The 16,203-nt window shown below is 34.9% G+C and overlaps 1 non-coding gene across 1 annotated transcript; it reads right to left on the reverse strand.

Moving 5' to 3' along the window:
- Positions 1-15,843: 15,843 nt before the first annotated feature.
- Positions 15,844-15,984, reverse strand: LOC141503882 (U4 spliceosomal RNA). The gene has a single exon (XR_012473164.1). It is a non-coding gene; the product is annotated as a U4 spliceosomal RNA (small nuclear RNA).
- Positions 15,985-16,203: the final 219 nt, after the last annotated feature.

A 16,203-nucleotide genomic window follows, 5' to 3' on the forward strand; every position in this document is an offset into this window, starting at 1 on the left:
ATGAAATTATTTCTGAATATTCTACCCCAGACTATTTCCTTCCTTCTCTGAACCTCACACAGCATATATTTCCTTTTTTAATCATTTAATGAGTGTTTTGATTTAGTTTTTTTGCAGATAGATTGAGTACAGGGAAGATGTCTTCTCATTCTTTATTCTGTTGTGACTCGTGTAAAGTTTTCTGTCAAAGGTAATCAAAAATCTTTTTAACGACTGAATTTAATAGCTCCTTGCAGATTTTTTGACAATGTCAACAATCCCCACTCTTCTGTGTAACCATTCCTGATAGATTTCTGGGACACTGATTCTCTTTCTATCTGTAAACTGTTTTCTTTTTTGTCTTCTTTGCTGTATTGTAATCTACCTCCTTCCCACCAAGGCTTTATCTAGTCTTCTGCTTTTCTGTTTTTTGCTTGCTCTCTTGTTTTGTTCCTCCCAGGGGTTTAATCATCACATCTGAACTTCCAAAATCTATAAATCTAGTTCTAATTGTTTTCCCACACTATCACCACATTGCAAACTAGCTGGTGGACATCTCTATCCAGGTTTTCCATCAGTATTCTGAATGCAGTATATGTGAAACCAAAACTCTCTTCTACCATATTCTTCTACCTTATTTTTCTGATGATACCATAATATTCTCATTTACTAAGAGAGTCATAAGTATTTCCTCTCTTCCAACCAGTTATCAAGTTTTGACAACCATAACCTCCATTACAACCTCTCATCTCTATTTTTGTCTTTACTTATTCAGTTCCTACCTTAGTTCAGGATGTCATAATTTTTCTCCTATATTATTGAAATGCTTTCATAATGGGTTTCCCTATTTCTAGTTTCTCTTCTCTCTAATCAGTCTTCTATAAAGCTGCCAACATCATCTTCCTCATAAACATTTGACCTATTGATTACCAACTTTCTCTACATTTAGGATAATAAAGAAACATCAGTCCTGCATTTTAGATGCTCTACAATATGGCTCCAATAGAGACTTCTGATGTTAGTTTGCATTACTTGCATTCTTTCTTTAACTGTAAAATGTGAATAATAACAGCAACTAATTATCAGAGATATTGTGAAAACCAAATATATAATATTTGTAACATGCTTAGTATAGTTCTTGGTAAAAAATAGGCACTATCTAAATTCTTTTTCTTCTCTGCCCATCCCTCATTTACAATCTCTGCTTTCTGTACTAACTGGCCTACTTAATCCACATTCCTCTTTTAATTTTCTTTTATACACAGAATATATTTCTCTAATGTATATTTTTAGCACCTCAGTCTTTCAGGATCCTTTCCTTTTAGCCACATATTAGATTATCATCTCCTTGGTATATATTTCCTAATATTTCCAGTTTTAGCTAAATCCCCATTCTCATTTAGGTAGTACAGTGGAAAGAGCACAGGGCCTAGAGTTAGGAAGATCTGAGCTCAAATCTTGATTCATACTAGCTATGTGATCCTGGGCAAGTCATTTAGCTCTTCTCCAGGACCTCCTTATATGTAAGATGACCTGGAGAAAAAACTGGAAAACCATTCCAGTATCTTTCCCAAAAATACCCCAAATGGGATCACAAAGAATAGGGTAAGATTGAAAATGAGTGAATTACTTAAAAAAAAAAATCCTCCTATGTTGACTGTCGCCTTGGGGAGGGGGGAGGAAATGGATGGTGATGAAAAAATTTGTAATTCATAAATTTGAAAATGGATGAATGTTGAAAAATTACCACAGTATTTAACTGGAAAAAATGAAATAAAATTTCAATCAAAAAGAGCAAAAAAAAAAAAGAAAATGAGTGAACAATAGTCATACTCAGACATATTTATTTATTTGTGCAAATGGGGCCTTTACCAGTAAAATGTATACATTTTTAACACTTCTCATTTTTTATTACTTGTTCTTAGTATAATGTATTATGTATGGTAGGCAGTTTAAGAATGTTTGTAATTTAATTATACTATTAGATTAGTAGTGGTAGAGTAATAGACATTTAAAATATTCATATTTTATTATTCTCTTTCTTTCTTCCTTTCTCTGTGTTTTTGTCTCTTGTGTGTTTCTTGCTCTTTGTATCTTTTTTTTGCCTCCCCTCTCTCTCCCTCTCTGAAAGTACATATGTACTAATATGTAGAGTGTACTTTCATATATATATATATGTATAGTTCATGTGATTATAAGAATAAAAAATTTATCCATATTTACATCTACATCCATCTATATTAACCTACGTCAGTATATTTTAGACTTCTGTCTATTTCACAGAGAAACATTTGCAATGAAAGACCAAGAAGAAATTCCAGGTTTAATTTTTAGGAATGAATTATACTTGAAGTCTTAAGATAATTGGAAATGGTCTTAGAGGTTAATTTTCCAATGCCTCTGTTTTTCTAGAAAAGAAAACAGTTTTAGAAAGGTTAAGTGACTTCTCCAATGTGATGAAATTACTAAGAAGTAAAACTTGGTTACTTCATTGGAATAGTTTTCAACTTTTTGAATCTTACAAATTTTAAAACTTACAATAAATATTTTGTGGATTAGTTATATTCAAGAGTTGCATAGTGGAAAGTGTGTTGAGTTGGCAGTGTTTGTGATAAAGGAGAAAAATTGAAAACATTGAACTAAAGCAAGTTTTATTTTTTCCTCTCTCAGATTAATTTCTCCTTATTTAGATGGTATTTTCCATCTCTGGTATGAGAGTCTAACCTCCAAAAGCCACCAATCCATCCGTTTCTGGTTATGGAATATTAGTGGTTATGCTGAGGACTTTTAAAACCATTCTGGCATTTGTATATTTGCAATAGTCTTTTGAACTCTAGATGTTTAGTTTTTATTTTCTTATCTATACATAAGAGAAAATAACTTATATGTTTATTTCACATTAAATTTTCAGTATCACTAAAGGTTTTTATGCACATTATTTCATTTGAGCTTCACAAGAAACCTCTTAGGTGTTATAGCTCTTATATCCATGGTATCCTATATTTACACTAAGGCCCTTCTAAACTACTTAAAGAAAGGCTCCCCAAAAAATATCAATCAAAGAATTTTAGAATTGAAAGAAAACTTAGTTGTCTCAGCTCATTTTACAGGTGATAAATGAAGGTTAAAATGATTCAATTGATAAATGCTAGTAGAAGGATTAGAACTTGAACCCAGGATCATAGTACTTTTTCCATAAAAGCAGATGCTAGAATTAACAATTTCCCTCCTTTTCCTTTATTAAAAAGAATGCTGTTTTTCAAGGGAACACACACCACAATATTTGGACACAGTATAGCTTTTCTCACCTTCCACTAAAATGCCCAAGAACTACACTTTGATACTTAAGAAAGGTGAGTTTTCCCCTAGTTGCTCTGTTACTTAGAGTCTCAGATAACTGTCTGATCATTGGGAAATTAAATGATTTGCTTAGGGTAACAAAGAAAATATGCATAATAATACATGCCGGAAACATTTGGAACCACAGGAAGAAACAAAGACGAGTCACACCAGAAAATAATTTCTAGGAATATAAGTGAAAGAAATATATCTATTATAAACTGAAACAGACTATATACATGTTGTTTTCCACAAGAAGACTATATACTCTTTGACAATAAAGGTTATTTTATCCTTTTATCCCCAGCAATTAAACACAGAGCAAGATGCAGAGTAAACTTTTAGTTTATTAAATTGAATTGAGGATTGCTTATTAAGGGTTATTTTTTCTAAAGCTCTTGTTCAGTTTTAAAATTTTTATCAATATTAAATTTTCTTGAAATTCATGAACTATTGATGTCAGCTTATTGTATTATATTAGGTGCTGGTAACCCCCAACCTCCACTTTCTTTGTATGGGAGAAGGAGCAGTAAAATAAAGAAGTGAGGAATCCCTCAACCTATTTCTGTGAAGGCTAAACAGATATGAGAAATTAAAGAAGAAGAGTTTAGTAATTGGGGGTTGAGAAGAAAGATCTGCTTGAAAGTTCTTAAACTGTTAACATGTAAAACAATTTTACTTTGTACCATCCCATCTAGAATATTTCAATTAAGATTCAAGAAAACTTCTAGATATTTCATCACCCAAACTGAAGAAAGTACTGTGGTGGTATTTCATTCAGTCTCTACTTAATGCTAGAAATGCTATTTTTTTCCTTTGAGTCCTAAAAATAGACAATTGATAAGTTTAGGAGTTCATCCCACTAATGAAAGGGCTTTTGTCTCAGCAACAGTAGAAGAGCAGAACTGTATCTTTACAAATTGTGGTTGGAGATGATTGCATAATGACATGAGTATATTTTCTGATCTAAGAGAAGTTTCTTGAAGTTTGGTACCTTTCTATTTTTTTTATCAGATAAGACACTCAGTATACTAGTTTAGCTGCCCATTTTATGCTTTTATTAATAACAATAATAAATGACATTCACATTGTTATTTAAATTTGGCAAGCCACTTTGCATACATTATCTGATTTCATCCTAATAACAGCCCTACTAGATAGATGCTATAAATATTACTGTTCCCATTTTAAAGGTTAAAGAAACTAAGGTTCAAAGAGATTAAGTAATTTGGTTTAAATAGTTTGGAGTACAGGTTTCTTAATTACAAGCGTGTAAGGTTATCCATTATATCATATTGCCTTTTTATTAAATTGTACATTTTTAGAATGTAAATTTTAAAAAAATCATAAAATACAGTACTATAATGCTGTAATGGAGGTCTGAGAAATGGATTATGTTTATCATCCTCTGACTGCTACCATTCCTCATGGAAGGAACTGAGGAACTTGCTTCTAGAGAAGTCTGATGGAGAAACCCTTACTGTATTGAGTCATTTCAGTCATGTCTGACTCTTCATGATCCCATTTAAGATTTTCTTGGTGAAAATACTGGTGTGGTTTTGCTTTTCCAGATCATTTTACAAATGAGGAAATTGGGAACAGGATTAACTGTCTTTTCCAGGGTCAAACAGCTAGTAAATATCTGAATCCAGATTTGAATTCAGGAAGATGAGTCTGACTCCAGGTCTAGTTCTCTGGGCACTGTGCCATCAAACTACTGGCCTTAGACAGAGTCCTGATGGACCCCAATTTATCACATATGCAAACTTTCTGAAACTGGCTCTTGTTTGCTAATCATATAATGAAGAATAGAACTGGGACTGGCTCTTGAACTAAAACTGATAAGCCTGTTTCATTTTCCCCATCATTTTCCCATTTTCTTTTACCATCTTCCAGAAATCAAACTACTGGATTTGACTCTACTATCATTATGCTCCCAAGAAAACCATGAAAACTCATCACCATGAAACCCATAACCCCTGATATTGCATCAGTTTTGGTATCATGAACCTTATCAGTACCCATGGTAAGCTAGCCTTTTCCCCTCTGTCTGGAGGTCAGAGCAAAACTTCCCCAACCTCTATTTATCTGAGGCAGCAGTCAATATCCTGAAGAGCCATTAACTTGAATTTTCCCAGCAGAGATTTAGATTCATCCATCCATCTATCCATCTGTTATGGAGTGCATTATTTGTAGCATATGTTTTTTTGGGTAAGTTTTTTTTTCAGAGATTGACCTGTTAGATGAATGGGACATTTCTTCATTCTTACTGACCACCTCTTTTGGGGAAGAGATGTCTTATAATTGAAATTCTTATTATATATTTACAGTAAATATCTTTTTAATAAAAGTTAATTGATGTTAATTGATAAAATGAAACCGAAGTTTCTAATCATTGGAGGTTAACATTGGAGAGAACATACCAGAATGTGAATTAAAGTCAATGGCATTCATACTAAGGAAAACCTGAGGAGGAAATGTAATTTTGGTCATGGACCAGACTTATCTATGAGACTGGCAATTTAGGTTGAGAATACTCGAAGCTTTTATGGGTTGCAGTAATATTATATTATTCTGCAAAAGGATAAAAATCTAAAACATATCTATAGAGAGCAGAAGATGTTTGTGTAAATGAAAGACTGATTTTCCAGTTCAAAGGTAGTTGACAGTCAGAATGAAGGACTTAGTTTGCTCAGATGAAGAGCTTGCACAATTTATTTATTTTGCAAAGACAGTGGCAGATTGTAGGCTAGAACTTAAATACAATAAGAAGACTCATCAATTTTTTTTTTAGATTGAGATATTCTCCTCTCTGACGGTACATTGTAAGAAGAATAATAAAAACAGCATGCTTTACTACTAACTTCGGTGCTTCAAAGACCCATAATTTAAATGCTGTGGATACATCCTTCATCTCCACATTATGATGAGATATCCTCTCTAGGTTGCTCTCTGAATTTTCTCTCCCATCAACAGTGAACAAGCTCATCTTCTTCCTATGTCCTTCTGAATGCTCTTTCTCAGTTGTTTTGTGCCCCAAAAGTCAACACCTCCCTGGCCAACTGGTGATGAATAGCTCCACATTCATATGGACTAGTTTTCTCCCACCTCCACCCCACCCCATATACTTTGATTCTGTTATCAAGACACATTTCAACATTTTATTTTATTTTATTTAGGTTTTTGCTAGACAGTGGGGTTAAGTGGCTTGCCCAAGGCCACACAGCTAGGTAATTATTGTCTGAGACCCAGGTACTCCTGACTGCAGGTCTGGCGCTTTATCCACTGTGCTACCTAGCTGCCCCTGAACACTTTCTTCTTCTTTTTTTTTTGGTTAGATTTTTCAAGGCAATGGGGTTAAGTGGCTTGCCCAAGGCCACATGGCTAGGTAATTATTAAGTGTGTGAGACCGGATTTTAACCCAGGTACTCCTGACTCCAAGGCCGGTGCTCTATTCACTGCACCACCTAGCTGGCCCTTGAACACTTTATTCTTGATAGTACTTGTTGAACCTGACCCTCTTCTGGAAAAGCTTTTGATTAGGGATCATCTCCACATTAAGATGAGGTATCCTCTCTAGGTTGCTCTCTGAATTTTTTCTCTCATCAACCTGAAACTTCTTCATGAGAGAAGTACATTCCAGGTCTAGATTTTTCACATTAAAACTATTCTCTGCCCTGAAACTTCTCCCTTGAATTGAATGACTCTTTTCAGAAGCAAATGGCTTCTTCATTTATGGATAGTACCCAAGCCAGCTAAGTTTCACCACTCTGTAGGCTTACTGAGGACTTTTTTTAAAAATCATGATTCCTTATACCTCCTGAACCTTTTCAAGATTTTAGAGTAGAGAAAGACTCAGTCAAACTCTCTCAAGATTCCTTTCTAATTCTAATTTCTAATTAAAATAATTCCCAAAATGGAATTTTGGAGTGGCAGAGTCAATAAAAGTTCAGAGTGAGACATTATTCCAATCCATGAAAACATAAGAAGTCAGAAAGAGAGATCTGTAACATAGAGGAGGAGGCTGGCTTTAGAAACCATGTGTTGGAAGCATCAGTAGCAGAATTCTAAGCGATGGTGATAGAAGCAGCAGCAACTTCAGGAATTTTTGAGTACGAGATAGTAAAGTGACCTGGCAACAGGTAAGAAAGAGATCCAGGATGAGATGCTGTTTGGCAACTCTATTGCCCATACCCCATTCTGGGTTATAGTTCAAAGACAGAGAGTTTTCAGTCAATAGGGAGTAGAAACCTTGAGGGGAACTCTTATTTGCAACCCCAAGGGAACAATAGTTTTTCTTGGGTAAGGACTAGAGTACAGATTGGGAGTAGTAACCATATATCACCCCAGATCACACCATCTTGGAAGCAATGAAAACTTTCAAATCATAGGACTAACTCTGAAAAAGAATAGTATTAAAAATACCTGAAACTTAAAACAGATACTCTCCAACCCCACCCTTATTCCTTCATCCCCACCACCCTGCTGGAAACAGAGCCCAGCATTAACAGAAAGTTCAAAATTATGATATAGGGTGGAAGAAATGATAAATAGCAACAAAAAAGAACTGACAAAAAATTCCTATGATGAAAAGGAAAATCAACACAAAAACTCAAAAGACAATTAAACCAAAACAGTTACAAGCAAAGCTTCAAAGAAAAATGTGAATTGAATGCAAGTCCAATAAAAAAATACTTTGAGAGTTAAAAATTGTTTCCAAAATTAAATAAGTGATATAGGAAAAATTAGGTGAATAAATAAAAACAAAGATGGAAAGTTATGCAAAGACAAACTCTTGGAAAAAGAGGCATGAAAAACTGAAGAAAATAGCACCTTAAAAATATAAAAGGCCAAATGAGAAAAATGAAAGTTGCACAAAACCATCAACAAAAATGTCTCTTCAAAAGCAGAATTGTCCAAATGGGAAAAGGTACAAAAATTCACTGAAATAAGTAATTTCTTAAAAATTATTATTGGACAAATGGAAACAAATTTTATGAGCCAGAAACAAGCAATTTCAAAAGAATGAAAAAATAGAACAACATGTTAAATATCTAATTAGACAAAATGGGAAAAAATTTGGAAAACAGATCAAAGAAATAAAAAAGTAATCAGAAGCAAAATAGATTTTAGAGAAAAAGGATAAAAAGAGAAAGAAAAGAATAAACAGATGAAAATAGAATGAAGGGAAAATGAGCAGTTACTGAGCATAATTGTGAATGTGGATGTTACCAATAAAATGGTAACAGATAGTAGAATTGATTAGAAATCAGAATCTAAAAATATGTTATTTCTAAGAAACACATTTGAAACAGATAGACAGTTAAAATAAGGAACTTGAGCAGAATATATTATGTTTCAGCTGAACTAAAGTTCAGGAAAAAAAAGCAGGAGTGGCAATCATGGATGTAATTAAAAGGGATAAGCAGATAGCCTAACATTTTTCTAAAAATTCAGCTTAGACAATGAAGTAATATCAATACTCCATCTGTCATAGCATCCAAATTGTTCAAGGAAAAGTTAGATGAATTGCAAGAGGAAATGGGGAGTAAAACTATATTCTAAGTGGCATCAATTTTCCCCTTTTAGAGGTAGACAAAGCTAAACATAAAATGAATAGGAAAGAAGTCAAAAAAAATGGATGGAATCCTAGAAAAAGTTAGATGTGATAGACTTCTGGAGAAAATTGAATGGGAATAAAAAGGAATGTACCTTTTTCTCAGCTGTATTTTGCATCTTCACAATAATTGACCTAGTATTAGGATATAAAATTTCACAACCAAATACAGGAAAACAGAAATATTAAATATATCCTTTGCATACCATAATGCAATAAAATTACATTTAATATGGTGCTATGAAAGTATTGATTAAAAGCTAGTTGGAAGGGAAATGATATAATCCTAAAAAATAAGTGGATCAAAAAACAAATCATAAAAACAATGATTTCATTAAAGAGAATCAAATCAATGAGACAACACATTCTAAATCTGATGGAATTAAACCAAAACAGTACTTAGGGAAAATTGCTTACAGCAATAAAATAGAGTAAGAGCAGACAATGAATCAAGCGTGCAAGTAAAAAAGTCTAGGAAAAGAACAAGTTAAAAATCCTCACATTCCAAAATGGAAAAATCTGAAAATCAAAGATTAGTAAAATGAAAAGTTATAAAAAAAATTAAGCTATTAAATTAAAGTAGGAGTTGACTTTGTGGAAAAAAACAATAAAAATAATTAAAATGTTAGCTAATTAGATTAAAATAAAAGAAAGAAGAAAATTAAAATTAGTATCAAAAATGAAAAGGGCAAATCTACATCCAAATAGCAATGAAATTAAATTATTAGAAGTTATTTTGCCCAATTACATACCAGTAGCAGAAACAATCTAAATAAAATGATTCTTTACAAAAATAAAAATTTCCCAGATTAACAGATTAATAAAATACTTAAAGAACCTTATTTTAGAAAAAGAGATTGGGTGGAGCCAAAATGGTGATGAGAAGGAATCCAGCCTTAGGAGCTCTCTGATAAAACTCATAAGCTAAAGACTTTAACTAAACTTTCGAGAGACAGAACCCACAAAGGGAGCCAGTGCAGGAGTTCTCCTACTCAAGGAACCTGGAAAAGAGCAGAAAGGCTCTTCTCCCCGGGGTTGGAGGGGTGGCCCACCAGAGGGGTGGCCTGCCAAAGTGAAAGAACTTCAGCCTCCTGGAAGCAGCCCCAGGGCGCTGGGAGCCGTGGCTCACAGCAGCGGGGGAATCTCCTGAGCTGCACCCTGGGGAGCACTAGGCACAAAGTGGGTGAACAGTGGGGGACCTCTGCCAGAGTAAGCATGTGGAGCCCAGCCCTCAGGGCACACAGCAAGCAGCTTGGTCTTTCAGCAGCCCAGACCTGGAAACAGAGGCAGGCGGAGCCATTGAGCAGGAGCCCCCAGGGCATGAGCCCATTGAACTGAGGGAGGGGAGTGAAGAGAGAGACTGCAGAACTCTGTCCTCTGCCTCTGGAACAGGACTCTAGGGCTCTGACCACATTCAGATCCTGATCGCAATCTAGGCCCCCCCACAGAACAACAGGCCCCCCCCCCCCCACCTCAGCCTGTGGCATAGGGGGAGCTTATAGTCATTCACAGACCAGGAGGGAGGACAGAGCCTCACACACTGAGACCCTTGTGGGAGTGTCCCAAAAGCTCAGGAAGCACCCCAAAACCAGGCCCAGGCTGGGAAAATGAGCAAGCAGAGAAATAAGAGGAAGACTATTGAGAAATATTTTTGCAAATGAGCCCAAGAAGGATGAAAATACTCAGTTTGAAGATGAGGAAGCACAAGATCCTGCATCTAAAGACTCCAAGAAAAACAGAAATTGGGCTCAGGCTATGACAGAGCTCAAAAAAGACTTTGAAAATCAAATGAGGGAGTTAGAAGAAAAACTGGGAAAAGAAAGGAGAGAGATGCAGGAAAAACATGAAAATCAAGTCAGCAGCTTAGTCAAGGAAATCCAAAAAATGCTGAAGAAAATAGCATGCTAAAAACCAGCTTAGGTCAAATGGATAAAACAGTTCAAAAAACTATTGAGGAGAAGAATGCTTTAAAAAGCAAAACTGGCCAGATGGAAAAAGAGATAAGAAAACTCTCTGAGGAGAACAAATCCTTCAGACAAAGAATAGAATTCAAGGAGATTGATGAATTTACCAGAAATCCGGAATCAATACTTCAAAAACAAAAACATGAAAAATTAGAAGAAAATGTGAAATATCTCATTGAAAAAACAACTGATATGGAAAACAGACTTAGGAAAGATAATTTAGAAATTATTGGAATACCTGAAAGTCATGATCAGGAAAAGAGCCTTGACATCATTTTCAAAGAATTACTACAGGAAAATTGCCCTGATATTCTAGAAGCAGAGGGCAAAATAGAAATGGAGAGAATCCACCACTCCCCCTGAGAAAGAGATCCCAAAAAACCAACCCCTAGGAATATTATAGCCAAGTTCTAGAACTCCCAAGTCAAAGAGACAATATTACAAGCAGCCAGAAGGACACAGTTCAAATATCGTGGAGCACACAGGACTTAGCAGCAACTACATTGGAAGCTCGTAGGGCTTGGAATATAATATACCGGAAGGCAGAAGAGCTTAGAATGCAGCCAAGAATGAACTACCCAGCAAGGCTGAATGTCCTTTTCCAGGGAAAAAGATGGACTTTCAATTAACCAGGGGAATTTCAAATGTTCATTTTGGAATGGCCAGAGCTGAACAGAAGGTTTGATCTTCAGATACAGGACTCAGGTGAAGCATGGAGATTGGAGGAGAGCGGGGAAATATGAGGGACTCAATGAGGATGAACTGCATGTATAGAAAAATGATACTGATAATATTCATATGAACCTTCTTAGTTAATAGAGCAGGTAGAGGGAACTTTTATAGTTGAAGCACAGGAGAAAACTGAATTCGAATATAAAATATGGTGTAAAAATGGAGTCAATAGAAAAAAGGGAAATGGAATGGGAGAAAGAAAAAGGAGAGGGAGAATAGTCCAAGATATTTCACATAATAACATTATTTTTATTACAATGAGAAATTGCAATGTTATGGAAGTGGGGAGGCAAGGGGGAATGAGGGAACCTTTGCTCTCATCAGAGATGGCTAGGAGAGGAAACAGCAAATATACTCAATGGGGTGTAGACATCTGGAGTAAGAAGGAGGGGGGAGCAGGGGGAAGGGGTGGGGATGTGAATAAAGGAGGAGAGGATGGACCATGGTGGGAGAGTGGTAAGATTTTCTTTTTTACTTCTTGCAAGGGGCTGGGATTCGAAGGCCTGCCCAGGACCATAGGGCCAGGTGGATTCTGGCCCTAAAGGGGTGGTATCGGGGCTCAGGGCTTCTTGGCCCCAGGACCAGGGATCTATCTGCTGTGCCACTCAGCCACCCTACAGCAGAGTCAGAGTGAAAGGAGAGAGAAAATATAGTACATGGTAGTGGAGAAATAAGAAAGGAGGGAGTTGCGATCCGCAATGGCAACGTTGGAAAAATATGGAAGTAAATTTTGTGATGGACTTATCATAAAGAATGTGATCCACCCGTGACAGAGTTGTTGGTGTTGGAACAAAGACTGAAGCACATTTTTTGTTATTATTATTATTTGGGGGAGGGTGCAGGGCAAGTGGGGCTGGGTGGCCTGCCAGGGGCCACATAGCAGGGTGATCTTTGGGTGTCTGGGGATGGATTTGGACCCAGGTGCTCCTGGCTCAAGGGCCAATGCTCTGTCTGCCACCCAGCCACCCCTACTATTATTACTATTTTATTTTATTTTGGGTCTTTTTTTTTCCTTCTTTCTGGTTTTTGCAGGGCAGTGGGGATCGGGTGGCTTGCATGTCACATGGCTGGGTGATTGTTGGGTTTACCTGGCTGGATATGGACTTGGGTGCTCGTGGCTCCAGGCCTGGTACTTCGTCCATTGTGCCACCTCGCCATACTTACAATTATTACTATTTTTTTTAATTTTAATTTTTTTCTCCCCCCCCTTTACTTTTTTCGCCCAAGCAAGTCTATCTATATTCGTGGGGGGAGGGGTATTTTGTTTACTTGTAAACAAGAATATTTTATTAATGTAAAAAAAACATTTGTACAAAATGAGAATAAAAAATAAAAAAAATAAAAAAAAAAAGAAATTGAACAAGCCATAAATGAGCTCTCCAAGGAAAAAACCCTCAACCAGATGGATTCATAAATGAATTCTGTCAAACATGTAAGAATCAATTAATCACAATACTAAATAAAATATTTTTTAAAAAATGCAATGGAGTTCTATGAAATTCCTTTTATGAAAACAATTTTGATTTTGATACCTAAACCAGGGAGAGAAAAACAACGAAAGGAAACCACAGGCCAATTTCCTTAATGAATATTGATGTAAACATTTTTAATAAAATACTAGCAAGGAGATTATAGCAATATATCACAAAGGTCATACCCTTAGATTAAATAGGATCTATACTAGGGAATTTAGGACTGGTCCATTATTAGGAAAACTATCAGCATAATGGAACATATCAGTAAGAGTGATAATAAAAATGATATGTCCCTATCAATAGACACTGTAGAAGCCTTTGATGAAACACTCATTCCTATTAAAAAATTTAATGGAACTTTTCTTAAAATGTTATGTAGTATCTATTCAAAACCAGGAGTACTGTAGAAACTTGAAGGGTTCCTAATAAAATGAGACATGAAGTAAGGATATCCATTATCACTACTATTATTTATTATTATACTAGAAATGATAGCTATAACTATAAGAAAAATAAATTGAAAGAATAAAAAAATACAACAAAACCATATATCTTTGTGGATTATATGATGGTATTCTTATTGAACCCCATATAATCAAATAAAAATTAATTGAAACTTACTAGATTCACAATTTCTTAATTAGAATTAGTAAAGCAGCAAAATTTTCTATTTAAAATCCTGTAGGGTTGTAGCCAATTTTCATATATCTTCTTTCAACTCAGTCATAAAGAAGAGTGTTCACACTTCATAAAACTTCAGGCCATAGGAGACCAAATCCTGCCAAAATATAGTTTTATAATACATAAACAAAAAATGGGGACACAGAGGAAAACAGAAGAGCCAACCTTCTTAAAATATAAGGAAAAAAGGATTTGTCTATAGTGTTTGATATAAAAATATGTCCCTATTATTAGCAAAAGCCCTGTGAGGGAAAGCTATTCCTTGCTCTATCCCTACCTTTCAGATAGCAAGGACAAAAATAATTAAATATTGTAAGATTCTTCTCTGGAATATTTAAAAATTTACCAAAAAAGTTATAACTATCCTATAATTATTTGCAATATCTTTATCTGTGTTTCTATTCTCTTGGTTTTCTGGGACAAGGAAAGATTTCTTCTGTCAGGCTAGCATGATTCTGTTGGGGACAATCTCTTTATCTCTCCTTTCCCCCACTCCCCTACAAACAATCCATCAATTAAACTTATATCTGTCAGAAAGATGGAACTTGGGACTGACTTTTTTTTTTTAAATTAAGGATAATCAATCAACTTACCTGCAATTAAAGAAATTCAACCAACCACCAAATCAAAGTATGTTGTATCATTCTACAGAAACATTCAAAGCAAGACACTTTTAATCAATTAAAAAAAAAGTTTTTCCTAGAGAAAAGCACCATTTTCTAAATGTAAAATCTTCAATATAACATCAACTCATAGGCAAGAAACTAAATTTCTATAGGCTTGATTACCTCATGTTTCAAAAAATTCGTGCTAAAAATCATTATATTTGGCAATTAAATCAATTTGTTACTATGGAGAGAGCAATTGCAATTAAATAATGAAACTGGAAATAATATTTCAGTGGATTTAGAAGGGAGTGAGAGTTGAAGTAGAGATATCAAGTATAGATGTCTTTTCCAAGGAACTTAGAGGAAGAGAAGAAGACTAAATGATGATATCTTGTGGACATGGGAGTAGGTTTGGAGAATTTTTAAGGATGGAAAGATGAATGTGTTTGTAAGAAACCGGTAGATAGGAAGACATTGAAGATTAGATTGAGAGTGGAGATGATGGTGCAACTAATCTGCTGGAGAAAATGTAATGGGAGGAGATCAAGGGTGGATTCATAAAAGGGAATTTGTAAAGAATAAATTAGAACTTCAGTCATGATATTCTGGAAAGAAGAGATAATATGGCATAATTGAGAGGGGACTGACATAATGACTCAAGTCCTAAATTTAGATCCTGCTTCTGACACACACTAGCTATATGACTGAATAAGTCATCTAAACTCTCAACATTCTCAAGCAACTGTCTAGGGTTATAATTGCAGAAGAATTAATGAGATACATTGGGGTAGATGTAGTTTGTTTAGCAAGAGTTCTTTGCCTGGACTAAAAATGAAAAGAGTGGAAAGGACACTAGATTTTGTGTCAGATGATGTTTGTTCAAGTTTCATCCTAGCCATATGATTTGGGTGTTATTTCATCTCTTGGACTCCTTTATCTATAAAATGAAAGAATATTAAATGATATCCAAAATTCTTTCTAGTGCCATTGTCTTGTGTTTCTGTGATTCTATTGCTTATGATTTCTCAGCATTTTTAGTAGCTGCTTTCAGTGATCAGAGGTATCAAGCCAACTGCATCAAATAATCAAATTTTTATTCAATTTAAATCTGATATTATATTTTTAAAAATCTGAATAAGCATTATTCTTTTAATTTTTGTATGATTCTCTATTTTGAGATATACAGCATTGTAGAAACCCCTGCTATTGGGTGAAAAAAGGAAAAAAAAGTCACTTGTATTTAGATTGCAGAATAATCCTGGGGTAAAGTTGTTGTGGGTCCTTCATTCTTTTTTTTTCAAGTAATCTTATCTTAGAAATTTATTTTGTGACAACAAAACACTAAAGAGATTAACATAAATGTTTAGAAAAGAAGAGCTAGATTTGGATGGTAATGGGAAATAAACAATTTTAGGAGTGCTATTTTTTTTTATACAAGAATAACTCAGTATCTGTAGAGACTGTCAAAAATTGCCAATGCCTACTATGTTTCAAGTCATCATGGTGGGGTATTGGGAAACATTTTCAAGTAACAATAATTGCACCTAGGTTAAACCTGATTGGTTATGATACTGCCACTGCGCAAAGCTGGGTCATTCATTCTTGAATGAAGACCATAACATTAGGAAGGTGATATTATGATTTGCAAATGAATTAGATTTAAGTAAAGCATGACCATGCAAAGTCACCAGTCTCATTCTCTCCTTCAGAGCCATATGGATCAGTGGTAAAATATAGATCAGGATTACTGAAGATGTTCCTTGATTCAGTTGGATATTTCTGACTCGTGAGCAATAGAAATTTGTCAA

This window comes from Macrotis lagotis, chromosome X, assembly GCF_037893015.1.
Source record: "Macrotis lagotis isolate mMagLag1 chromosome X, bilby.v1.9.chrom.fasta, whole genome shotgun sequence".
Classification (NCBI taxonomy): Eukaryota; Metazoa; Chordata; class Mammalia; order Peramelemorphia; family Peramelidae; genus Macrotis; species Macrotis lagotis.